At 44.9% G+C, this 23,015-nt stretch overlaps 32 non-coding genes across 32 annotated transcripts; all 32 read right to left on the bottom strand.

The window, feature by feature from the left end:
* Nucleotides 1–256: 256 nt before the first annotated feature.
* Nucleotides 257–420, bottom strand: LOC117756930. The gene has a single exon (XR_004612994.1). It is a non-coding gene; the product is annotated as a U1 spliceosomal RNA (small nuclear RNA).
* A 565-nt stretch (nucleotides 421–985) lies between these two features.
* LOC117756928 lies at nucleotides 986–1,149 on the bottom strand. Its single transcript, XR_004612992.1, has one exon. It is a non-coding gene; the product is annotated as a U1 spliceosomal RNA (small nuclear RNA).
* A 565-nt stretch (nucleotides 1,150–1,714) lies between these two features.
* Nucleotides 1,715–1,878, bottom strand: LOC117756927. The gene has a single exon (XR_004612991.1). It is a non-coding gene; the product is annotated as a U1 spliceosomal RNA (small nuclear RNA).
* A 565-nt stretch (nucleotides 1,879–2,443) lies between these two features.
* LOC117756926 lies at nucleotides 2,444–2,607 on the bottom strand. Its single transcript, XR_004612990.1, has one exon. It is a non-coding gene; the product is annotated as a U1 spliceosomal RNA (small nuclear RNA).
* A 565-nt stretch (nucleotides 2,608–3,172) lies between these two features.
* Nucleotides 3,173–3,336, bottom strand: LOC117756931. Its single transcript, XR_004612995.1, has one exon. It is a non-coding gene; the product is annotated as a U1 spliceosomal RNA (small nuclear RNA).
* A 565-nt stretch (nucleotides 3,337–3,901) lies between these two features.
* LOC117756925 lies at nucleotides 3,902–4,065 on the bottom strand. Its single transcript, XR_004612989.1, has one exon. It is a non-coding gene; the product is annotated as a U1 spliceosomal RNA (small nuclear RNA).
* A 565-nt stretch (nucleotides 4,066–4,630) lies between these two features.
* Nucleotides 4,631–4,794, bottom strand: LOC117756924. Its single transcript, XR_004612988.1, has one exon. It is a non-coding gene; the product is annotated as a U1 spliceosomal RNA (small nuclear RNA).
* A 565-nt stretch (nucleotides 4,795–5,359) lies between these two features.
* On the bottom strand, nucleotides 5,360–5,523 carry LOC117756923. Its single transcript, XR_004612987.1, has one exon. It is a non-coding gene; the product is annotated as a U1 spliceosomal RNA (small nuclear RNA).
* Nucleotides 5,524–6,088: 565 nt separating this feature from the next.
* LOC117756922 lies at nucleotides 6,089–6,252 on the bottom strand. The gene has a single exon (XR_004612986.1). It is a non-coding gene; the product is annotated as a U1 spliceosomal RNA (small nuclear RNA).
* Nucleotides 6,253–6,817: 565 nt separating this feature from the next.
* Nucleotides 6,818–6,981, bottom strand: LOC117756918. Its single transcript, XR_004612982.1, has one exon. It is a non-coding gene; the product is annotated as a U1 spliceosomal RNA (small nuclear RNA).
* Nucleotides 6,982–7,546: 565 nt separating this feature from the next.
* Nucleotides 7,547–7,710, bottom strand: LOC117756921. The gene has a single exon (XR_004612985.1). It is a non-coding gene; the product is annotated as a U1 spliceosomal RNA (small nuclear RNA).
* Nucleotides 7,711–8,274: 564 nt separating this feature from the next.
* On the bottom strand, nucleotides 8,275–8,438 carry LOC117756920. The gene has a single exon (XR_004612984.1). It is a non-coding gene; the product is annotated as a U1 spliceosomal RNA (small nuclear RNA).
* A 564-nt stretch (nucleotides 8,439–9,002) lies between these two features.
* Nucleotides 9,003–9,166, bottom strand: LOC117756919. The gene has a single exon (XR_004612983.1). It is a non-coding gene; the product is annotated as a U1 spliceosomal RNA (small nuclear RNA).
* A 564-nt stretch (nucleotides 9,167–9,730) lies between these two features.
* LOC117756917 lies at nucleotides 9,731–9,894 on the bottom strand. The gene has a single exon (XR_004612981.1). It is a non-coding gene; the product is annotated as a U1 spliceosomal RNA (small nuclear RNA).
* A 564-nt stretch (nucleotides 9,895–10,458) lies between these two features.
* Nucleotides 10,459–10,622, bottom strand: LOC117756916. Its single transcript, XR_004612980.1, has one exon. It is a non-coding gene; the product is annotated as a U1 spliceosomal RNA (small nuclear RNA).
* Nucleotides 10,623–11,187: 565 nt separating this feature from the next.
* On the bottom strand, nucleotides 11,188–11,351 carry LOC117756915. The gene has a single exon (XR_004612979.1). It is a non-coding gene; the product is annotated as a U1 spliceosomal RNA (small nuclear RNA).
* A 565-nt stretch (nucleotides 11,352–11,916) lies between these two features.
* On the bottom strand, nucleotides 11,917–12,080 carry LOC117756914. Its single transcript, XR_004612978.1, has one exon. It is a non-coding gene; the product is annotated as a U1 spliceosomal RNA (small nuclear RNA).
* Nucleotides 12,081–12,644: 564 nt separating this feature from the next.
* Nucleotides 12,645–12,808, bottom strand: LOC117756913. The gene has a single exon (XR_004612977.1). It is a non-coding gene; the product is annotated as a U1 spliceosomal RNA (small nuclear RNA).
* A 564-nt stretch (nucleotides 12,809–13,372) lies between these two features.
* LOC117756912 lies at nucleotides 13,373–13,536 on the bottom strand. The gene has a single exon (XR_004612976.1). It is a non-coding gene; the product is annotated as a U1 spliceosomal RNA (small nuclear RNA).
* A 529-nt stretch (nucleotides 13,537–14,065) lies between these two features.
* On the bottom strand, nucleotides 14,066–14,229 carry LOC117756911. The gene has a single exon (XR_004612975.1). It is a non-coding gene; the product is annotated as a U1 spliceosomal RNA (small nuclear RNA).
* Nucleotides 14,230–14,794: 565 nt separating this feature from the next.
* On the bottom strand, nucleotides 14,795–14,958 carry LOC117756899. The gene has a single exon (XR_004612963.1). It is a non-coding gene; the product is annotated as a U1 spliceosomal RNA (small nuclear RNA).
* Nucleotides 14,959–15,523: 565 nt separating this feature from the next.
* LOC117756910 lies at nucleotides 15,524–15,687 on the bottom strand. Its single transcript, XR_004612974.1, has one exon. It is a non-coding gene; the product is annotated as a U1 spliceosomal RNA (small nuclear RNA).
* A 531-nt stretch (nucleotides 15,688–16,218) lies between these two features.
* Nucleotides 16,219–16,382, bottom strand: LOC117756909. Its single transcript, XR_004612973.1, has one exon. It is a non-coding gene; the product is annotated as a U1 spliceosomal RNA (small nuclear RNA).
* Nucleotides 16,383–16,947: 565 nt separating this feature from the next.
* On the bottom strand, nucleotides 16,948–17,111 carry LOC117756904. The gene has a single exon (XR_004612968.1). It is a non-coding gene; the product is annotated as a U1 spliceosomal RNA (small nuclear RNA).
* Nucleotides 17,112–17,676: 565 nt separating this feature from the next.
* Nucleotides 17,677–17,840, bottom strand: LOC117756893. Its single transcript, XR_004612957.1, has one exon. It is a non-coding gene; the product is annotated as a U1 spliceosomal RNA (small nuclear RNA).
* Nucleotides 17,841–18,365: 525 nt separating this feature from the next.
* On the bottom strand, nucleotides 18,366–18,529 carry LOC117756882. The gene has a single exon (XR_004612946.1). It is a non-coding gene; the product is annotated as a U1 spliceosomal RNA (small nuclear RNA).
* A 565-nt stretch (nucleotides 18,530–19,094) lies between these two features.
* On the bottom strand, nucleotides 19,095–19,258 carry LOC117756871. The gene has a single exon (XR_004612935.1). It is a non-coding gene; the product is annotated as a U1 spliceosomal RNA (small nuclear RNA).
* A 564-nt stretch (nucleotides 19,259–19,822) lies between these two features.
* Nucleotides 19,823–19,986, bottom strand: LOC117756860. The gene has a single exon (XR_004612924.1). It is a non-coding gene; the product is annotated as a U1 spliceosomal RNA (small nuclear RNA).
* A 565-nt stretch (nucleotides 19,987–20,551) lies between these two features.
* Nucleotides 20,552–20,715, bottom strand: LOC117756849. Its single transcript, XR_004612913.1, has one exon. It is a non-coding gene; the product is annotated as a U1 spliceosomal RNA (small nuclear RNA).
* A 565-nt stretch (nucleotides 20,716–21,280) lies between these two features.
* LOC117756838 lies at nucleotides 21,281–21,444 on the bottom strand. Its single transcript, XR_004612902.1, has one exon. It is a non-coding gene; the product is annotated as a U1 spliceosomal RNA (small nuclear RNA).
* Nucleotides 21,445–22,008: 564 nt separating this feature from the next.
* On the bottom strand, nucleotides 22,009–22,172 carry LOC117756826. Its single transcript, XR_004612891.1, has one exon. It is a non-coding gene; the product is annotated as a U1 spliceosomal RNA (small nuclear RNA).
* Nucleotides 22,173–22,737: 565 nt separating this feature from the next.
* LOC117756815 lies at nucleotides 22,738–22,901 on the bottom strand. The gene has a single exon (XR_004612882.1). It is a non-coding gene; the product is annotated as a U1 spliceosomal RNA (small nuclear RNA).
* Between the last annotated feature and the right edge of the window lie 114 nt (nucleotides 22,902–23,015).

The following is a 23,015-nucleotide window of genomic DNA, read 5'->3' as shown; positions in this document are numbered from 1 at the left end:
TAGCCTTTGTCTCAGAGACAACACAAACTGCTATAAATTCAGAAAAATCAGCGTACAGGCACTACAAGAATTTCTAGCAAACATTACTTATCAAAACAGCAAACTTGGAACAGGAGTGAACCCGTCTATTTGCTGTAAAATTGTCCTTCGACCACAATCAGTGAATGCATTGTGGTGGGAGTACAAAACATGCACTACAACAAAACCTATAAAATAGGCCCAGTGTCAAGCTCTTATTGCAATTGAACATAATGATCAGGGGAGAGCGCGGACGCAGTCCCCCACTACCACAAATTATGCAGTCGAGATTCCCACATTTGGGGAATTCGCACGGGTCAGCACAACCGAAGTGCAATGGCTGAGCCTCGCCCTGGGTGAACCACCTTCATGATCATGGTATCTCCCCTGCCAGGTAAGTATGAGTTGGAAGCATTGGAGACAGGCTCCTGCTTCTTAGACACAGTTGTTTGGCTCACGGTGCCTCCCATGCATATTCACAGAATCCAAAGGCCTTCAGTATCACATCATCCTCTTTTGGTAAAGGACTTGTTGAAGTGAAGCAAACACTTCTGTGAAACGACTAGGCTGTACATGACATATAATTACTTTATCAATTTTCTTGTCTCCACCCCTTTTATTCCCCTTGCAAAACACAGTAAACCTCAATGAACAGCAGCCAGGTAAGCTCTGGCTGTCTCTGATAGATCACCGCAAAAGCCCGGTGACATAGCGCCTTTGTCTCAGAGACAACACAAACTGCTATAAATTCAGAAAAATCAGCGTACAGGCACTACAAGAATTTCTAGCAAACATTACTTATCAAAACAGCAAACTTGGAACAGGAGTGAACCCGTCTATTTGCTGTAAAATTGTCCTTCGACCACAATCAGTGAATGCATTGTGGTGGGAGTACAAAACATGCACTACAACAAAACCTATAAAATAGGCCCAGTGTCAAGCTCTTATTGCAATTGAACATAATGATCAGGGGAGAGCGCGGACGCAGTCCCCCACTACCACAAATTATGCAGTCGAGATTCCCACATTTGGGGAATTCGCACGGGTCAGCACAACCGAAGTGCAATGGCTGAGCCTCGCCCTGGGTGAACCACCTTCATGATCATGGTATCTCCCCTGCCAGGTAAGTATGAGTTGGAAGCATTGGAGACAGGCTCCTGCTTCTTAGACACAGTTGTTTGGCTCACGGTGCCTCCCATGCATATTCACAGAATCCAAAGGCCTTCAGTATCACATCATCCTCTTTTGGTAAAGGACTTGTTGAAGTGAAGCAAACACTTCTGTGAAACGACTAGGCTGTACATGACATATAATTACTTTATCAATTTTCTTGTCTCCACCCCTTTTATTCCCCTTGCAAAACACAGTAAACCTCAATGAACAGCAGCCAGGTAAGCTCTGGCTGTCTCTGATAGATCACCGCAAAAGCCCGGTGACATAGCGCCTTTGTCTCAGAGACAACACAAACTGCTATAAATTCTGAAAAATCAGCGTACAGGCACTACAAGAATTTCTAGCAAACATTACTTATCAAAACAGCAAACTTGGAACAGGAGTGAACCCGTCTATTTGCTGTAAAATTGTCCTTCGACCACAATCAGTGAATGCATTGTGGTGAGAGTACAAAACATGCACTACAACAAAACCTATAAAATAGGCCCAGTGTCAAGCTCTTATTGCAATTGAACATAATGATCAGGGGAGAGCGCGGACGCAGTCCCCCACTACCACAAATTATGCAGTCGAGATTCCCACATTTGGGGAATTCGCACGGGTCAGCACAACCGAAGTGCAATGGCTGAGCCTCGCCCTGGGTGAACCACCTTCATGATCATGGTATCTCCCCTGCCAGGTAAGTATGAGTTGGAAGCATTGGAGACAGGCTCCTGCTTCTTAGACACAGTTGTTTGGCTCACGGTGCCTTTCATGCATATTCACAGAATCCAAAGGCCTTCAGTATCACATCATCCTCTTTTGGTAAAGGACTTGTTGAAGTGAAGCAAACACTTCTGTGAAACGACTAGGCTGTACATGACATATAATTACTTTATCAATTTTCTTGTCTCCACCCCTTTTATTCCCCTTGCAAAACACAGTAAACCTCAATGAACAGCAGCCAGGTAAGCTCTGGCTGTCTCTGATAGATCACCGCAAAAGCCCGGTGACATAGCGCCTTTGTCTCAGAGACAACACAAACTGCTATAAATTCAGAAAAATCAGCGTACAGGCACTACAAGAATTTCTAGCAAACATTACTTATCAAAACAGCAAACTTGGAACAGGAGTGAACCCGTCTATTTGCTGTAAAATTGTCCTTCGACCACAATCAGTGAATGCATTGTGGTGAGAGTACAAAACATGCACTACAACAAAACCTATAAAATAGGCCCAGTGTCATGCTCTTATTGCAATTGAACATAATGATCAGGGGAGAGCGCGGACGCAGTCCCCCACTACCACAAATTATGCAGTCGAGATTCCCACATTTGGGGAATTCGCACGGGTCAGCACAACCGAAGTGCAATGGCTGAGCCTCGCCCTGGGTGAACCACCTTCATGATCATGGTATCTCCCCTGCCAGGTAAGTATGAGTTGGAAGCATTGGAGACAGGCTCCTGCTTCTTAGACACAGTTGTTTGGCTCACGGTGCCTCCCATGCATATTCACAGAATCCAAAGGCCTTCAGTATCACATCATCCTCTTTTGGTAAAGGACTTGTTGAAGTGAAGCAAACACTTCTGTGAAACGACTAGGCTGTACATGACATATAATTACTTTATCAATTTTCTTGTCTCCACCCCTTTTATTCCCCTTGCAAAACACAGTAAACCTCAATGAACAGCAGCCAGGTAAGCTCTGGCTGTCTCTGATAGATCACCGCAAAAGCCCGGTGACATAGCGCCTTTGTCTCAGAGACAACACAAACTGCTATAAATTCAGAAAAATCAGCGTACAGGCACTACAAGAATTTCTAGCAAACATTACTTATCAAAACAGCAAACTTGGAACAGGAGTGAACCCGTCTATTTGCTGTAAAATTGTCCTTCGACCACAATCAGTGAATGCATTGTGGTGGGAGTACAAAACATGCACTACAACAAAACCTATAAAATAGGCCCAGTGTCAAGCTCTTATTGCAATTGAACATAATGATCAGGGGAGAGCACGGACGCAGTCCCCCACTACCACAAATTATGCAGTCGAGATTCCCACATTTGGGGAATTCGCACGGGTCAGCACAACCGAAGTGCAATGGCTGAGCCTCACCCTGGGTGAACCACCTTCATGATCATGGTATCTCCCCTGCCAGGTAAGTATGAGTTGGAAGCATTGGAGACAGGCTCCTGCTTCTTAGACACAGTTGTTTGGCTCACGGTGCCTCCCATGCATATTCACAGAATCCAAAGGCCTTCAGTATCACATCATCCTCTTTTGGTAAAGGACTTGTTGAAGTGAAGCAAACACTTCTGTGAAACGACTAGGCTGTACATGACATATAATTACTTTATCAATTTTCTTGTCTCCACCCCTTTTATTCCCCTTGCAAAACACAGTAAACCTCAATGAACAGCAGCCAGGTAAGCTCTGGCCGTCTCTGATAGATCACCGCAAAAGCCCGGTGACATAGAGCCTTTGTCTCAGAGACAACACAAACTGCTATAAATTCTGAAAAATCAGCGTACAGGCACTACAAGAATTTCTAGCAAACATTACTTATCAAAACAGCAAACTTGGAACAGGAGTGAACCCGTCTATTTGCTGTAAAATTGTCCTTCGACCACAATCAGTGAATGCATTGTGGTGAGAGTACAAAACATGCACTACAACAAAACCTATAGTGTAGGCCCAGTGTCAAGCTCTTATTGCAATTGAACATAATGATCAGGGGAGAGCGCGGACGCAGTCCCCCACTACCACAAATTATGCAGTCGAGATTCCCACATTTGGGGAATTCGCACGGGTCAGCACAACCGAAGTGCAATGGCTGAGCCTCGCCCTGGGTGAACCACCTTCATGATCATGGTATCTCCCCTGCCAGGTAAGTATGAGTTGGAAGCATTGGAGACAGGCTCCTGCTTCTTAGACACAGTTGTTTGGCTCACGGTGCCTTTCATGCATATTCACAGAATCCAAAGGCCTTCAGTATCACATCATCCTCTTTTGGTAAAGGACTTGTTGAAGTGAAGCAAACACTTCTGTGAAACGACTAGGCTGTACATGACATATAATTACTTTATCAATTTTCTTGTCTCCACCCCTTTTATTCCCCTTGCAAAACACAGTAAACCTCAATGAACAGCAGCCAGGTAAGCTCTGGCTGTCTCTGATAGATCACCGCAAAAGCCCGGTGACATAGCGCCTTTGTCTCAGAGAAAACACAAACTGCTATAAATTCAGAAAAATCAGCGTACAGGCACTACAAGAATTTCTAGCAAACATTACTTATCAAAACAGCAAACTTGGAACAGGAGTGAACCCGTCTATTTGCTGTAAAATTGTCCTTCGACCACAATCAGTGAATGCATTGTGGTGAGAGTACAAAACATGCACTACAACAAAACCTATAAAATAGGCCCAGTGTCAAGCTCTTATTGCAATTGAACATAATGATCAGGGGAGAGCGCGGACGCAGTCCCCCACTACCACAAATTATGCAGTCGAGATTCCCACATTTGGGGAATTCGCACGGGTCAGCACAACCGAAGTGCAATGGCTGAGCCTCGCCCTGGGTGAACCACCTTCATGATCATGGTATCTCCCCTGCCAGGTAAGTATGAGTTGGAAGCATTGGAGACAGGCTCCTGCTTCTTAGACACAGTTGTTTGGCTCACGGTGCCTTTCATGCATATTCACAGAATCCAAAGGCCTTCAGTATCACATCATCCTCTTTTGGTAAAGGACTTGTTGAAGTGAAGCAAACACTTCTGTGAAACGACTAGGCTGTACATGACATATAATTACTTTATCAATTTTCTTGTCTCCACCCCTTTTATTCCCCTTGCAAAACACAGTAAACCTCAATGAACAGCAGCCAGGTAAGCTCTGGCTGTCTCTGATAGATCACCGCAAAAGCCCGGTGACATAGCGCCTTTGTCTCAGAGACAACACAAACTGCTATAAATTCAGAAAAATCAGCGTACAGGCACTACAAGAATTTCTAGCAAACATTACTTATCAAAACAGCAAACTTGGAACAGGAGTGAACCCGTCTATTTGCTGTAAAATTGTCCTTCGACCACAATCAGTGAATGCATTGTGGTGGGAGTACAAAACATGCACTACAACAAAACTTATAAAATAGGCCCAGTGTCAAGCTCTTATTGCAATTGAACATAATGATCAGGGGAGAGCGCGGACGCAGTCCCCCACTACCACAAATTATGCAGTCGAGATTCCCACATTTGGGGAATTCGCACGGGTCAGCACAACCGAAGTGCAATGGCTGAGCCTCGCCCTGGGTGAACCACCTTCATGATCATGGTATCTCCCCTGCCAGGTAAGTATGAGTTGGAAGCATTGGAGACAGGCTCCTGCTTCTTAGACACAGTTGTTTGGCTCACGGTGCCTCCCATGCATATTCACAGAATCCAAAGGCCTTCAGTATCACATCATCCTCTTTTGGTAAAGGACTTGTTGAAGTGAAGCAAACACTTCTGTGAAACGACTAGGCTGTACATGACATATAATTACTTTATCAATTTTCTTGTCTCCACCCCTTTTATTCCCCTTGCAAAACACAGTAAACCTCAATGAACAGCAGCCAGGTAAGCTCTGGCTGTCTCTGATAGATCACCGCAAAAGCCCGGTGACATAGCGCCTTTGTCTCAGAGACAACACAAACTGCTATAAATTCTGAAAAATCAGCGTACAGGCACTACAAGAATTTCTAGCAAACATTACTTATCAAAACAGCAAACTTGGAACAGGAGTGAACCCGTCTATTTGCTGTAAAATTGTCCTTCGACCACAATCAGTGAATGCATTGTGGTGAGAGTACAAAACATGCACTACAACAAAACCTATAAAGTAGGCCCAGTGTCAAGCTCTTATTGCAATTGAACATAATGATCAGGGGAGAGCGCGGACGCAGTCCCCCACTACCACAAATTATGCAGTCGAGATTCCCACATTTGGGGAATTCGCACGGGTCAGCACAACCGAAGTGCAATGGCTGAGCCTCGCCCTGGGTGAACCACCTTCATGATCATGGTATCTCCCCTGCCAGGTAAGTATGAGTTGGAAGCATTGGAGACAGGATCCTGCTTCTTAGACACAGTTGTTTGGCTCACGGTGCCTCTCATGCATATTCACAGAATCCAAAGGCCTTCAGTATCACATCATCCTCTTTTGGTAAAGGACTTGTTGAAGTGAAGCAAACACTTCTGTGAAACGACTAGGCTGTACATGACATATAATTACTTTATCAATTTTCTTGTCTCCACCCCTTTTATTCCCCTTGCAAAACACAGTAAACCTCAATGAACAGCAGCCAGGTAAGCTCTGGCTGTCTCTGATAGATCACCGCAAAAGCCCGGTGACATAGAGCCTTTGTCTCAGAGACAACACAAACTGCTATAAATTCAGAAAAATCAGCGTACAGGCACTACAAGAATTTCTAGCAAACATTACTTATCAAAACAGCAAACTTGGAACAGGAGTGAACCCGTCTATTTGCTGTAAAATTGTCCTTCGACCACAATCAGTGAATGCATTGTGGTGGGAGTACAAAACATGCACTACAACAAAACTTATAAAATAGGCCCAGTGTCAAGCTCTTATTGCAATTGAACATAATGATCAGGGGAGAGCGCGGACGCAGTCCCCCACTACCACAAATTATGCAGTCGAGATTCCCACATTTGGGGAATTCGCACGGGTCAGCACAACCGAAGTGCAATGGCTGAGCCTCACCCTGGGTGAACCACCTTCATGATCATGGTATCTCCCCTGCCAGGTAAGTATGAGTTGGAAGCATTGGAGACAGGCTCCTGCTTCTTAGACACAGTTGTTTGGCTCACGGTGCCTCCCATGCATATTCACAGAATCCAAAGGCCTTCAGTATCACATCATCCTCTTTTGGTAAAGGACTTGTTGAAGTGAAGCAAACACTTCTGTGAAACGACTAGGCTGTACATGACATATAATTACTTTATCAATTTTCTTGTCTCCACCCCTTTTATTCCCCTTGCAAAACACAGTAAACCTCAATGAACAGCAGCCAGGTAAGCTCTGGCTGTCTCTGATAGATCACCGCAAAAGCCCGGTGACATAGCGCCTTTGTCTCAGAGACAACACAAACTGCTATAAATTCTGAAAAATCAGCGTACAGGCACTACAAGAATTTCTAGCAAACATTACTTATCAAAACAGCAAACTTGGAACAGGAGTGAACCCGTCTATTTGCTGTAAAATTGTCCTTCGACCACAATCAGTGAATGCATTGTGGTGGGAGTACAAAACATGCACTACAACAAAACTTATAAAATAGGCCCAGTGTCAAGCTCTTATTGCAATTGAACATAATGATCAGGGGAGAGCGCGGACGCAGTCCCCCACTACCACAAATTATGCAGTCGAGATTCCCACATTTGGGGAATTCGCACGGGTCAGCACAACCGAAGTGCAATGGCTGAGCCTCGCCCTGGGTGAACCACCTTCATGATCATGGTATCTCCCCTGCCAGGTAAGTATGAGTTGGAAGCATTGGAGACAGGCTCCTGCTTCTTAGACACAGTTGTTTGGCTCACGGTGCCTCCATGCATATTCACAGAATCCAAAGGCCTTCAGTATCACATCATCCTCTTTTGGTAAAGGACTTGTTGAAGTGAAGCAAACACTTCTGTGAAACGACTAGGCTGTACATGACATATAATTACTTTATCAATTTTCTTGTCTCCACCCCTTTTATTCCCCTTGCAAAACACAGTAAACCTCAATGAACAGCAGCCAGGTAAGCTCTGGCTGTCTCTGATAGATCACCGCAAAAGCCCGGTGACATAGCGCCTTTGTCTCAGAGACAACACAAACTGCTATAAATTCAGAAAAATCAGCGTACAGGCACTACAAGAATTTCTAGCAAACATTACTTATCAAAACAGCAAACTTGGAACAGGAGTGAACCCGTCTATTTGCTGTAAAATTGTCCTTCGACCACAATCAGTGAATGCATTGTGGTGAGAGTACAAAACATGCACTACAACAAAACCTATAAAATAGGCCCAGTGTCAAGCTCTTATTGCAATTGAACATAATGATCAGGGGAGAGCGCGGACGCAGTCCCCCACTACCACAAATTATGCAGTCGAGATTCCCACATTTGGGGAATTCGCACGGGTCAGCACAACCGAAGTGCAATGGCTGAGCCTCGCCCTGGGTGAACCACCTTCATGATCATGGTATCTCCCCTGCCAGGTAAGTATGAGTTGGAAGCATTGGAGACAGGATCCTGCTTCTTAGACACAGTTGTTTGGCTCACGGTGCCTCCATGCATATTCACAGAATCCAAAGGCCTTCAGTATCACATCATCCTCTTTTGGTAAAGGACTTGTTGAAGTGAAGCAAACACTTCTGTGAAACGACTAGGCTGTACATGACATATAATTACTTTATCAATTTTCTTGTCTCCACCCCTTTTATTCCCCTTGCAAAACACAGTAAACCTCAATGAACAGCAGCCAGGTAAGCTCTGGCCGTCTCTGATAGATCACCGCAAAAGCCCGGTGACATAGCGCCTTTGTCTCAGAGACAACACAAACTGCTATAAATTCAGAAAAATCAGCGTACAGGCACTACAAGAATTTCTAGCAAACATTACTTATCAAAACAGCAAACTTGGAACAGGAGTGAACCCGTCTATTTGCTGTAAAATTGTCCTTCGACCACAATCAGTGAATGCATTGTGGTGAGAGTACAAAACATGCACTACAACAAAACCTATAAAATAGGCCCAGTGTCAAGCTCTTATTGCAATTGAACATAATGATCAGGGGAGAGCGCGGACGCAGTCCCCCACTACCACAAATTATGCAGTCGAGATTCCCACATTTGGGGAATTCGCACGGGTCAGCACAACCGAAGTGCAATGGCTGAGCCTCGCCCTGGGTGAACCACCTTCATGATCATGGTATCTCCCCTGCCAGGTAAGTATGAGTTGGAAGCATTGGAGACAGGCTCCTGCTTCTTAGACACAGTTGTTTGGCTCACGGTGCCGCCATGCATATTCACAGAATCCAAAGGCCTTCAGTATCACATCATCCTCTTTTGGTAAAGGACTTGTTGAAGTGAAGCAAACACTTCTGTGAAACGACTAGGCTGTACATGACATATAATTACTTTATCAATTTTCTTGTCTCCACCCCTTTTATTCCCCTTGCAAAACACAGTAAACCTCAATGAACAGCAGCCAGGTAAGCTCTGGCCGTCTCTGATAGATCACCGCAAAAGCCCGGTGACATAGAGCCTTTGTCTCAGAGACAACACAAACTGCTATAAATTCAGAAAAATCAGCGTACAGGCACTACAAGAATTTCTAGCAAACATTACTTATCAAAACAGCAAACTTGGAACAGGAGTGAACCCGTCTATTTGCTGTAAAATTGTCCTTCGACCACAATCAGTGAATGCATTGTGGTGGGAGTACAAAACATGCACTACAACAAAACCTATAAAATAGGCCCAGTGTCAAGCTCTTATTGCAATTGAACATAATGATCAGGGGAGAGCGCGGACGCAGTCCCCCACTACCACAAATTATGCAGTCGAGATTCCCACATTTGGGGAATTCGCACGGGTCAGCACAACCGAAGTGCAATGGCTGAGCCTCGCCCTGGGTGAACCACCTTCATGATCATGGTATCTCCCCTGCCAGGTAAGTATGAGTTGGAAGCATTGGAGACAGGCTCCTGCTTCTTAGACACAGTTGTTTGGCTCACGGTGCCCCCATGCATATTCACAGAATCCAAAGGCCTTCAGTATCACATCATCCTCTTTTGGTAAAGGACTTGTTGAAGTGAAGCAAACACTTCTGTGAAACGACTAGGCTGTACATGACATATAATTACTTTATCAATTTTCTTGTCTCCACCCCTTTTATTCCCCTTGCAAAACACAGTAAACCTCAATGAACAGCAGCCAGGTAAGCTCTGGCCGTCTCTGATAGATCACCGCAAAAGCCCGGTGACATAGCGCCTTTGTCTCAGAGACAACACAAACTGCTATAAAATCAGAAAAATCAGCGTACAGGCACTACAAGAATTTCTAGCAAACATTACTTATCAAAACAGCAAACTTGGAACAGGAGTGAACCCGTCTATTTGCTGTAAAATTGTCCTTCGACCACAATCAGTGAATGCATTGTGGTGGGAGTACAAAACATGCACTACAACAAAACTTATAAAATAGGCCCAGTGTCAAGCTCTTATTGCAATTGAACATAATGATCAGGGGAGAGCGCGGACGCAGTCCCCCACTACCACAAATTATGCAGTCGAGATTCCCACATTTGGGGAATTCGCACGGGTCAGCACAACCGAAGTGCAATGGCTGAGCCTCGCCCTGGGTGAACCACCTTCATGATCATGGTATCTCCCCTGCCAGGTAAGTATGAGTTGGAAGCATTGGAGACAGGCTCCTGCTTCTTAGACACAGTTGTTTGGCTCACGGTGCCTCTCATGCATATTCACAGAATCCAAAGGCCTTCAGTATCACATCATCCTCTTTTGGTAAAGGACTTGTTGAAGTGAAGCAAACACTTCTGTGAAACGACTAGGCTGTACATGACATATAATTACTTTATCAATTTTCTTGTCTCCACCCCTTTTATTCCCCTTGCAAAACACAGTAAACCTCAATGAACAGCAGCCAGGTAAGCTCTGGCTGTCTCTGATAGATCACCGCAAAAGCCCGGTGACATAGCGCCTTTGTCTCAGAGACAACACAAACTGCTATAAATTCAGAAAAATCAGCGTACAGGCACTACAAGAATTTCTAGCAAACATTACTTATCAAAACAGCAAACTTGGAACAGGAGTGAACCCGTCTATTTGCTGTAAAATTGTCCTTCGACCACAATCAGTGAATGCATTGTGGTGGGAGTACAAAACATGCACTACAACAAAACTTATAAAATAGGCCCAGTGTCAAGCTGTTATTGCAATTGAACATAATGATCAGGGGAGAGCGCGGACGCAGTCCCCCACTACCACAAATTATGCAGTCGAGATTCCCACATTTGGGGAATTCGCACGGGTCAGCACAACCGAAGTGCAATGGCTGAGCCTCGCCCTGGGTGAACCACCTTCATGATCATGGTATCTCCCCTGCCAGGTAAGTATGAGTTGGAAGCATTGGAGACAGGCTCCTGCTTCTTAGACACAGTTGTTTGGCTCACGGTGCCTGCCATGCATATTCACAGAATCCAAAGGCCTTCAGTATCACATCATCCTCTTTTGGTAAAGGACTTGTTGAAGTGAAGCAAACACTTCTGTGAAACGACTAGGCTGTACATGACATATAATTACTTTATCAATTTTCTTGTCTCCACCCCTTTTATTCCCCTTGCAAAACACAGTAAACCTCAATGAACAGCAGCCAGGTAAGCTCTGGCTGTCTCTGATAGATCACCGCAAAAGCCCGGTGACATAGCGCCTTTGTCTCAGAGACAACACAAACTGCTATAAATTCTGAAAAATCAGCGTACAGGCACTACAAGAATTTCTAGCAAACATTACTTATCAAAACAGCAAACTTGGAACAGGAGTGAACCCGTCTATTTGCTGTAAAATTGTCCTTCGACCACAATCAGTGAATGCATTGTGGTGAGAGTACAAAACATGCACTACAACAAAACCTATAAAATAGGCCCAGTGTCAAGCTCTTATTGCAATTGAACATAATGATCAGGGGAGAGCGCGGACGCAGTCCCCCACTACCACAAATTATGCAGTCGAGATTCCCACATTTGGGGAATTCGCACGGGTCAGCACAACCGAAGTGCAATGGCTGAGCCTCGCCCTGGGTGAACCACCTTCATGATCATGGTATCTCCCCTGCCAGGTAAGTATGAGTTGGAAGCATTGGAGACAGGCTCCTGCTTCTTAGACACAGTTGTTTGGCTCACGGTGCCGCCATGCATATTCACAGAATCCAAAGGCCTTCAGTATCACATCATCCTCTTTTGGTAAAGGACTTGTTGAAGTGAAGCAAACACTTCTGTGAAACGACTAGGCTGTACATGACATATAATTACTTTATCAATTTTCTTGTCTCCACCCCTTTTATTCCCCTTGCAAAACACAGTAAACCTCAATGAACAGCAGCCAGGTAAGCTCTGGCTGTCTCTGATAGATCACCGCAAAAGCCCGGTGACATAGCGCCTTTGTCTCAGAGACAACACAAACTGCTATAAATTCAGAAAAATCAGCGTACAGGCACTACAAGAATTTCTAGCAAACATTACTTATCAAAACAGCAAACTTGGAACAGGAGTGAACCCGTCTATTTGCTGTAAAATTGTCCTTCGACCACAATCAGTGAATGCATTGTGGTGAGAGTACAAAACATGCACTACAACAAAACCTATAAAGTAGGCCCAGTGTCAAGCTCTTATTGCAATTGAACATAATGATCAGGGGAGAGCGCGGACGCAGTCCCCCACTACCACAAATTATGCAGTCGAGATTCCCACATTTGGGGAATTCGCACGGGTCAGCACAACCGAAGTGCAATGGCTGAGCCTCGCCCTGGGTGAACCACCTTCATGATCATGGTATCTCCCCTGCCAGGTAAGTATGAGTTGGAAGCATTGGAGACAGGCTCCTGCTTCTTAGACACAGTTGTTTGGCTCACGGTGCCCCCATGCATATTCACAGAATCCAAAGGCCTTCAGTATCACATCATCCTCTTTTGGTAAAGGACTTGTTGAAGTGAAGCAAACACTTCTGTGAAACGACTAGGCTGTACATGACATATAATTACTTTATCAATTTTCTTGTCTCCACCCCTTTTATTCCCCTTGCAAAACACAGTAAACCTCAATGAACAGCAGCCAGGTAAGCTCTGGCTGTCTCTGATAGATCACCGCAAAAGCCCGGTGACATAGCGCCTTTGTCTCAGAGACAACACAAACTGCTATAAATTCAGAAAAATCAGCGTACAGGCACTACAAGAATTTCTAGCAAACATTACTTATCAAAACAGCAAACTTGGAACAGGAGTGAACCCGTCTATTTGCTGTAAAATTGTCCTTCGACCACAATCAGTGAATGCATTGTGGTGAGAGTACAAAACATGCACTACAACAAAACCTATAAAATAGGCCCAGTGTCAAGCTCTTATTGCAATTGAACATAATGATCAGGGGAGAGCGCGGACGCAGTCCCCCACTACCACAAATTATGCAGTCGAGATTCCCACATTTGGGGAATTCGCACGGGTCAGCACAACCGAAGTGCAATGGCTGAGCCTCGCCCTGGGTGAACCACCTTCATGATCATGGTATCTCCCCTGCCAGGTAAGTATGAGTTGGAAGCATTGGAGACAGGCTCCTGCTTCTTAGACACAGTTGTTTGGCTCACGGTGCCCCCATGCATATTCACAGAATCCAAAGGCCTTCAGTATCACATCATCCTCTTTTGGTAAAGGACTTGTTGAAGTGAAGCAAACACTTCTGTGAAACGACTAGGCTGTACATGACATATAATTACTTTATCAATTTTCTTGTCTCCACCCCTTTTATTCCCCTTGCAAAACACAGTAAACCTCAATGAACAGCAGCCAGGTAAGCTCTGGCTGTCTCTGATAGATCACCGCAAAAGCCCGGTGACATAGAGCCTTTGTCTCAGAGACAACACAAACTGCTATAAATTCTGAAAAATCAGCGTACAGGCACTACAAGAATTTCTAGCAAACATTACTTATCAAAACAGCAAACTTGGAACAGGAGTGAACCCGTCTATTTGCTGTAAAATTGTCCTTCGACCACAATCAGTGAATGCATTGTGGTGAGAGTACAAAACATGCACATGCACATGCAATTGAACATAATGATCAGGGGAGAGCGCGGACGCAGTCCCCCACTACCACAAATTATGCAGTCGAGATTCCCACATTTGGGGAATTCGCACGGGTCAGCACAACCGAAGTGCAATGGCTGAGCCTCGCCCTGGGTGAACCACCTTCATGATCATGGTATCTCCCCTGCCAGGTAAGTATGAGTTGGAAGCATTGGAGACAGGCTCCTGCTTCTTAGACACAGTTGTTTGGCTCACGGTGCCTCCCATGCATATTCACAGAATCCAAAGGCCTTCAGTATCACATCATCCTCTTTTGGTAAAGGACTTGTTGAAGTGAAGCAAACACTTCTGTGAAACGACTAGGCTGTACATGACATATAATTACTTTATCAATTTTCTTGTCTCCACCCCTTTTATTCCCCTTGCAAAACACAGTAAACCTCAATGAACAGCAGCCAGGTAAGCTCTGGCTGTCTCTGATAGATCACCGCAAAAGCCCGGTGACATAGCGCCTTTGTCTCAGAGACAACACAAACTGCTATAAATTCAGAAAAATCAGCGTACAGGCACTACAAGAATTTCTAGCAAACATTACTTATCAAAACAGCAAACTTGGAACAGGAGTGAACCCGTCTATTTGCTGTAAAATTGTCCTTCGACCACAATCAGTGAATGCATTGTGGTGAGAGTACAAAACATGCACTACAACAAAACCTATAAAATAGGCCCAGTGTCAAGCTCTTATTGCAATTGAACATAATGATCAGGGGAGAGCGCGGACGCAGTCCCCCACTACCACAAATTATGCAGTCGAGATTCCCACATTTGGGGAATTCGCACGGGTCAGCACAACCGAAGTGCAATGGCTGAGCCTCACCCTGGGTGAACCACCTTCATGATCATGGTATCTCCCCTGCCAGGTAAGTATGAGTTGGAAGCATTGGAGACAGGCTCCTGCTTCTTAGACACAGTTGTTTGGCTCACGGTGCCTCTCATGCATATTCACAGAATCCAAAGGCCTTCAGTATCACATCATCCTCTTTTGGTAAAGGACTTGTTGAAGTGAAGCAAACACTTCTGTGAAACGACTAGGCTGTACATGACATATAATTACTTTATCAATTTTCTTGTCTCCACCCCTTTTATTCCCCTTGCAAAACACAGTAAACCTCAATGAACAGCAGCCAGGTAAGCTCTGGCTGTCTCTGATAGATCACCGCAAAAGCCCGGTGACATAGCGCCTTTGTCTCAGAGACAACACAAACTGCTATAAATTCTGAAAAATCAGCGTACAGGCACTACAAGAATTTCTAGCAAACATTACTTATCAAAACAGCAAACTTGGAACAGGAGTGAACCCGTCTATTTGCTGTAAAATTGTCCTTCGACCACAATCAGTGAATGCATTGTGGTGAGAGTACAAAACATGCACTACAACAAAACCTATAAAATAGGCCCAGTGTCAAGCTCTTATTGCAATTGAACATAATGATCAGGGGAGAGCGCGGACGCAGTCCCCCACTACCACAAATTATGCAGTCGAGATTCCCACATTTGGGGAATTCGCACGGGTCAGCACAACCGAAGTGCAATGGCTGAGCCTCGCCCTGGGTGAACCACCTTCATGATCATGGTATCTCCCCTGCCAGGTAAGTATGAGTTGGAAGCATTGGAGACAGGCTCCTGCTTCTTAGACACAGTTGTTTGGCTCACGGTGCCTCCCATGCATATTCACAGAATCCAAAGGCCTTCAGTATCACATCATCCTCTTTTGGTAAAGGACTTGTTGAAGTGAAGCAAACACTTCTGTGAAACGACTAGGCTGTACATGACATATAATTACTTTATCAATTTTCTTGTCTCCACCCCTTTTATTCCCCTTGCAAAACACAGTAAACCTCAATGAACAGCAGCCAGGTAAGCTCTGGCTGTCTCTGATAGATCACCGCAAAAGCCCGGTGACATAGCGCCTTTGTCTCAGAGACAACACAAACTGCTATAAATTCTTGAAAAATCAGCGTACAGGCACTACAAGAATTTCTAGCAAACATTACTTATCAAAACAGCAAACTTGGAACAGGAGTGAACCCGTCTATTTGCTGTAAAATTGTCCTTCGACCACAATCAGTGAATGCATTGTGGTGAGAGTACAAAACATGCACATGCACATGCAATTGAACATAATGATCAGGGGAGAGCGCGGACGCAGTCCCCCACTACCACAAATTATGCAGTCGAGATTCCCACATTTGGGGAATTCGCACGGGTCAGCACAACCGAAGTGCAATGGCTGAGCCTCGCCCTGGGTGAACCACCTTCATGATCATGGTATCTCCCCTGCCAGGTAAGTATGAGTTGGAAGCATTGGAGACAGGCTCCTGCTTCTTAGACACAGTTGTTTGGCTCACGGTGCCTGCCATGCATATTCACAGAATCCAAAGGCCTTCAGTATCACATCATCCTCTTTTGGTAAAGGACTTGTTGAAGTGAAGCAAACACTTCTGTGAAACGACTAGGCTGTACATGACATATAATTACTTTATCAATTTTCTTGTCTCCACCCCTTTTATTCCCCTTGCAAAACACAGTAAACCTCAATGAACAGCAGCCAGGTAAGCTCTGGCTGTCTCTGATAGATCACCGCAAAAGCCCGGTGACATAGAGCCTTTGTCTCAGAGACAACACAAACTGCTATAAATTCAGAAAAATCAGCGTACAGGCACTACAAGAATTTCTAGCAAACATTACTTATCAAAACAGCAAACTTGGAACAGGAGTGAACCCGTCTATTTGCTGTAAAATTGTCCTTCGACCACAATCAGTGAATGCATTGTGGTGAGAGTACAAAACATGCACTACAACAAAACCTATAAAATAGGCCCAGTGTCAAGCTCTTATTGCAATTGAACATAATGATCAGGGGAGAGCGCGGACGCAGTCCCCCACTACCACAAATTATGCAGTCGAGATTCCCACATTTGGGGAATTCGCACGGGTCAGCACAACCGAAGTGCAATGGCTGAGCCTCGCCCTGGGTGAACCACCTTCATGATCATGGTATCTCCCCTGCCAGGTAAGTATGAGTTGGAAGCATTGGAGACAGGCTCCTGCTTCTTAGACACAGTTGTTTGGCTCACGGTGCCTCCCATGCATATTCACAGAATCCAAAGGCCTTCAGTATCACATCATCCTCTTTTGGTAAAGGACTTGTTGAAGTGAAGCAAACACTTCTGTGAAACGACTAGGCTGTACATGACATATAATTACTTTATCAATTTTCTTGTCTCCACCCCTTTTATTCCCCTTGCAAAACACAGTAAACCTCAATGAACAGCAGCCAGGTAAGCTCTGGCTGTCTCTGATAGATCACCGCAAAAGCCCGGTGACATAGCGCCTTTGTCTCAGAGACAACACAAACTGCTATAAATTCAGAAAAATCAGCGTACAGGCACTACAAGAATTTCTAGCAAACATTACTTATCAAAACAGCAAACTTGGAACAGGAGTGAACCCGTCTATTTGCTGTAAAATTGTCCTTCGACCACAATCAGTGAATGCATTGTGGTGAGAGTACAAAACATGCACTACAACAAAACCTATAAAATAGGCCCAGTGTCAAGCTCTTATTGCAATTGAACATAATGATCAGGGGAGAGCGCGGACGCAGTCCCCCACTACCACAAATTATGCAGTCGAGATTCCCACATTTGGGGAATTCGCACGGGTCAGCACAACCGAAGTGCAATGGCTGAGCCTCGCCCTGGGTGAACCACCTTCATGATCATGGTATCTCCCCTGCCAGGTAAGTATGAGTTGGAAGCATTGGAGACAGGATCCTGCTTCTTAGACACAGTTGTTTGGCTCACGGTGCCTCCCATGCATATTCACAGAATCCAAAGGCCTTCAGTATCACATCATCCTCTTTTGGTAAAGGACTTGTTGAAGTGAAGCAAACACTTCTGTGAAACGACTAGGCTGTACATGACATATAATTACTTTATCAATTTTCTTGTCTCCACCCCTTTTATTCCCCTTGCAAAACACAGTAAACCTCAATGAACAGCAGCCAGGTAAGCTCTGGCTGTCTCTGATAGATCACCGCAAAAGCCCGGTGACATAGCGCCTTTGTCTCAGAGACAACACAAACTGCTATAAATTCTGAAAAATCAGCGTACAGGCACTACAAGAATTTCTAGCAAACATTACTTATCAAAACAGCAAACTTGGAACAGGAGTGAACCCGTCTATTTGCTGTAAAATTGTCCTTCGACCACTACAACAAAACCTATAAAGTAGGCCCAGTGTCAAGCTCTTATTGCAATTGAACATAATGATCAGGGGAGAGCGCGGACGCAGTCCCCCACTACCACAAATTATGCAGTCGAGATTCCCACATTTGGGGAATTCGCACGGGTCAGCACAACCGAAGTGCAATGGCTGAGCCTCGCCCTGGGTGAACCACCTTCATGATCATGGTATCTCCCCTGCCAGGTAAGTATGAGTTGGAAGCATTGGAGACAGGCTCCTGCTTCTTAGACACAGTTGTTTGGCTCACGGTGCCTCCCATGCATATTCACAGAATCCAAAGGCCTTCAGTATCACATCATCCTCTTTTGGTAAAGGACTTGTTGAAGTGAAGCAAACACTTCTGTGAAACGACTAGGCTGTACATGACATATAATTACTTTATCAATTTTCTTGTCTCCACCCCTTTTATTCCCCTTGCAAAACACAGTAAACCTCAATGAACAGCAGCCAGGTAAGCTCTGGCTGTCTCTGATAGATCACCGCAAAAGCCCGGTGACATAGCGCCTTTGTCTCAGAGACAACACAAACTGCTATAAATTCAGAAAAATCAGCGTACAGGCACTACAAGAATTTCTAGCAAACATTACTTATCAAAACAGCAAACTTGGAACAGGAGTGAACCCGTCTATTTGCTGTAAAATTGTCCTTCGACCACAATCAGTGAATGCATTGTGGTGAGAGTACAAAACATGCACTACAACAAAACCTATAAAATAGGCCCAGTGTCAAGCTCTTATTGCAATTGAACATAATGATCAGGGGAGAGCGCGGACGCAGTCCCCCACTACCACAAATTATGCAGTCGAGATTCCCACATTTGGGGAATTCGCACGGGTCAGCACAACCGAAGTGCAATGGCTGAGCCTCGCCCTGGGTGAACCACCTTCATGATCATGGTATCTCCCCTGCCAGGTAAGTATGAGTTGGAAGCATTGGAGACAGGCTCCTGCTTCTTAGACACAGTTGTTTGGCTCACGGTGCCGCCATGCATATTCACAGAATCCAAAGGCCTTCAGTATCACATCATCCTCTTTTGGTAAAGGACTTGTTGAAGTGAAGCAAACACTTCTGTGAAACGACTAGGCTGTACATGACATATAATTACTTTATCAATTTTCTTGTCTCCACCCCTTTTATTCCCCTTGCAAAACACAGTAAACCTCAATGAACAGCAGCCAGGTAAGCTCTGGCTGTCTCTGATAGATCACCGCAAAAGCCCGGTGACATAGCGCCTTTGTCTCAGAGACAACACAAACTGCTATAAATTCAGAAAAATCAGCGTACAGGCACTACAAGAATTTCTAGCAAACATTACTTATCAAAACAGCAAACTTGGAACAGGAGTGAACCCGTCTATTTGCTGTAAAATTGTCCTTCGACCACAATCAGTGAATGCATTGTGGTGAGAGTACAAAACATGCACTACAACAAAACCTATAAAATAGGCCCAGTGTCAAGCTCTTATTGCAATTGAACATAATGATCAGGGGAGAGCGCGGACGCAGTCCCCCACTACCACAAATTATGCAGTCGAGATTCCCACATTTGGGGAATTCGCACGGGTCAGCACAACCGAAGTGCAATGGCTGAGCCTCGCCCTGGGTGAACCACCTTCATGATCATGGTATCTCCCCTGCCAGGTAAGTATGAGTTGGAAGCATTGGAGACAGGCTCCTGCTTCTTAGACACAGTTGTTTGGCTCACGGTGCCTCCCATGCATATTCACAGAATCCAAAGGCCTTCAGTATCACATCATCCTCTTTTGGTAAAGGACTTGTTGAAGTGAAGCAAACACTTCTGTGAAACGACTAGGCTGTACATGACATATAATTACTTTATCAATTTTCTTGTCTCCACCCCTTTTATTCCCCTTGCAAAACACAGTAAACCTCAATGAACAGCAGCCAGGTAAGCTCTGGCTGTCTCTGATAGATCACCGCAAAAGCCCGGTGACATAGAGCCTTTGTCTCAGAGACAACACAAACTGCTATAAATTCAGAAAAATCAGCGTACAGGCACTACAAGAATTTCTAGCAAACATTACTTATCAAAACAGCAAACTTGGAACAGGAGTGAACCCGTCTATTTGCTGTAAAATTGTCCTTCGACCACAATCAGTGAATGCATTGTGGTGAGAGTACAAAACATGCACTACAACAAAACCTATAAAGTAGGCCCAGTGTCAAGCTCTTATTGCAATTGAACATAATGATCAGGGGAGAGCGCGGACGCAGTCCCCCACTACCACAAATTATGCAGTCGAGATTCCCACATTTGGGGAATTCGCACGGGTCAGCACAACCGAAGTGCAATGGCTGAGCCTCGCCCTGGGTGAACCACCTTCATGATCATGGTATCTCCCCTGCCAGGTAAGTATGAGTTGGAAGCATTGGAGACAGGATCCTGCTTCTTAGACACAGTTGTTTGGCTCACGGTGCCTCCCATGCATATTCACAGAATCCAAAGGCCTTCAGTATCACATCATCCTCTTTTGGTAAAGGACTTGTTGAAGTGAAGCAAACACTTCTGTGAAACGACTAGGCTGTACATGACATATAATTACTTTATCAATTTTCTTGTCTCCACCCCTTTTATTCCCCTTGCAAAACACAGTAAACCTCAATGAACAGCAGCCAGGTAAGCTCTGGCTGTCTCTGATAGATCACCGCAAAAGCCCGGTGACATAGAGCCTTTGTCTCAGAGACAACACAAACTGCTATAAATTCAGAAAAATCAGCGTACAGGCACTACAAGAATTTCTAGCAAACATTACTTATCAAAACAGCAAACTTGGAACAGGAGTGAACCCGTCTATTTGCTGTAAAATTGTCCTTCGACCACAATCAGTGAATGCATTGTGGTGAGAGTACAAAACATGCACTACAACAAAACCTATAAAGTAGGCCCAGTGTCAAGCTCTTATTGCAATTGAACATAATGATCAGGGGAGAGCGCGGACGCAGTCCCCCACTACCACAAATTATGCAGTCGAGATTCCCACATTTGGGGAATTCGCACGGGTCAGCACAACCGAAGTGCAATGGCTGAGCCTCGCCCTGGGTGAACCACCTTCATGATCATGGTATCTCCCCTGCCAGGTAAGTATGAGTTGGAAGCATTGGAGACAGGCTCCTGCTTCTTAGACACAGTTGTTTGGCTCACGGTGCCGCCATGCATATTCACAGAATCCAAAGGCCTTCAGTATCACATCATCCTCTTTTGGTAAAGGACTTGTTGAAGTGAAGCAAACACTTCTGTGAAACGACTAGGCTGTACATGACATATAATTACTTTATCAATTTTCTTGTCTCCACCCCTTTTATTCCCCTTGCAAAACACAGTAAACCTCAATGAACAGCAGCCAGGTAAGCTCTGGCTGTCTCTGATAGATCACCGCAAAAGCCCGGTGACATAGCGCCTTTGTCTCAGAGACAACACAAACTGCTATAAATTCTGAAAAATCAGCGTACAGGCACTACAAGAATTTCTAGCAAACATTACTTATCAAAACAGCAAACTTGGAACAGGAGTGAACCCGTCTATTTGCTGTAAAATTGTCCTTCGACCACAATCAGTGAATGCATTGTGGTGAGAGTACAAAACATGCACTACAACAAAACCTATAAAATAGGCCCAGTGTCAAGCTCTTATTGCAATTGAACATAATGATCAGGGGAGAGCGCGGACGCAGTCCCCCACTACCACAAATTATGCAGTCGAGATTCCCACATTTGGGGAATTCGCACGGGTCAGCACAACCGAAGTGCAATGGCTGAGCCTCGCCCTGGGTGAACCACCTTCATGATCATGGTATCTCCCCTGCCAGGTAAGTATGAGTTGGAAGCATTGGAGACAGGCTCCTGCTTCTTAGACACAGTTGTTTGGCTCACGGTGCCTTCCATGCATATTCACAGAATCCAAAGGCCTTCAGTATCACATCATCCTCTTTTGGTAAAGGACTTGTTGAAGTGAAGCAAACACTTCTGTGAAACGACTAGGCTGTACATGACATATAATTACTTTATCAATTTTCTTGTCTCCACCCCTTTTATTCCCCTTGCAAAACACAGTAAACCTCAATGAACAGCAGCCAGGTAAGCTCTGGCTGTCTCTGATAGATCACCGCAAAAGCCCGGTGACATAGCGCCTTTGTCTCAGAGACAACACAAACTGCTATAAATTCAGAAAAATCAGCGTACAGGCACTACAAGAATTTCTAGCAAACATTACTTATCAAAACAGCAAACTTGGAACAGGAGTGAACCCGTCTATTTGCTGTAAAATTGTCCTTCGACCACAATCAGTGAATGCATTGTGGTGAGAGTACAAAACATGCACTACAACAAAACCTATAAAATAGGCCCAGTGTCAAGCTCTTATTGCAATTGAACATAATGATCAGGGGAGAGCGCGGACGCAGTCCCCCACTACCACAAATTATGCAGTCGAGATTCCCACATTTGGGGAATTCGCACGGGTCAGCACAACCGAAGTGCAATGGCTGAGCCTCGCCCTGGGTGAACCACCTTCATGATCATGGTATCTCCCCTGCCAGGTAAGTATGAGTTGGAAGCATTGGAGACAGGCTCCTGCTTCTTAGACACAGTTGTTTGGCTCACGGTGCCTGCCATGCATATTCACAGAATCCAAAGGCCTTCAGTATCACATCATCCTCTT

This window comes from Hippoglossus hippoglossus, chromosome 22, assembly GCF_009819705.1.
Source record: "Hippoglossus hippoglossus isolate fHipHip1 chromosome 22, fHipHip1.pri, whole genome shotgun sequence".
NCBI classification, from domain to species: Eukaryota; Metazoa; Chordata; class Actinopteri; order Pleuronectiformes; family Pleuronectidae; genus Hippoglossus; species Hippoglossus hippoglossus.
This window is presented reverse-complemented; position numbering and strand designations above follow the sequence as displayed.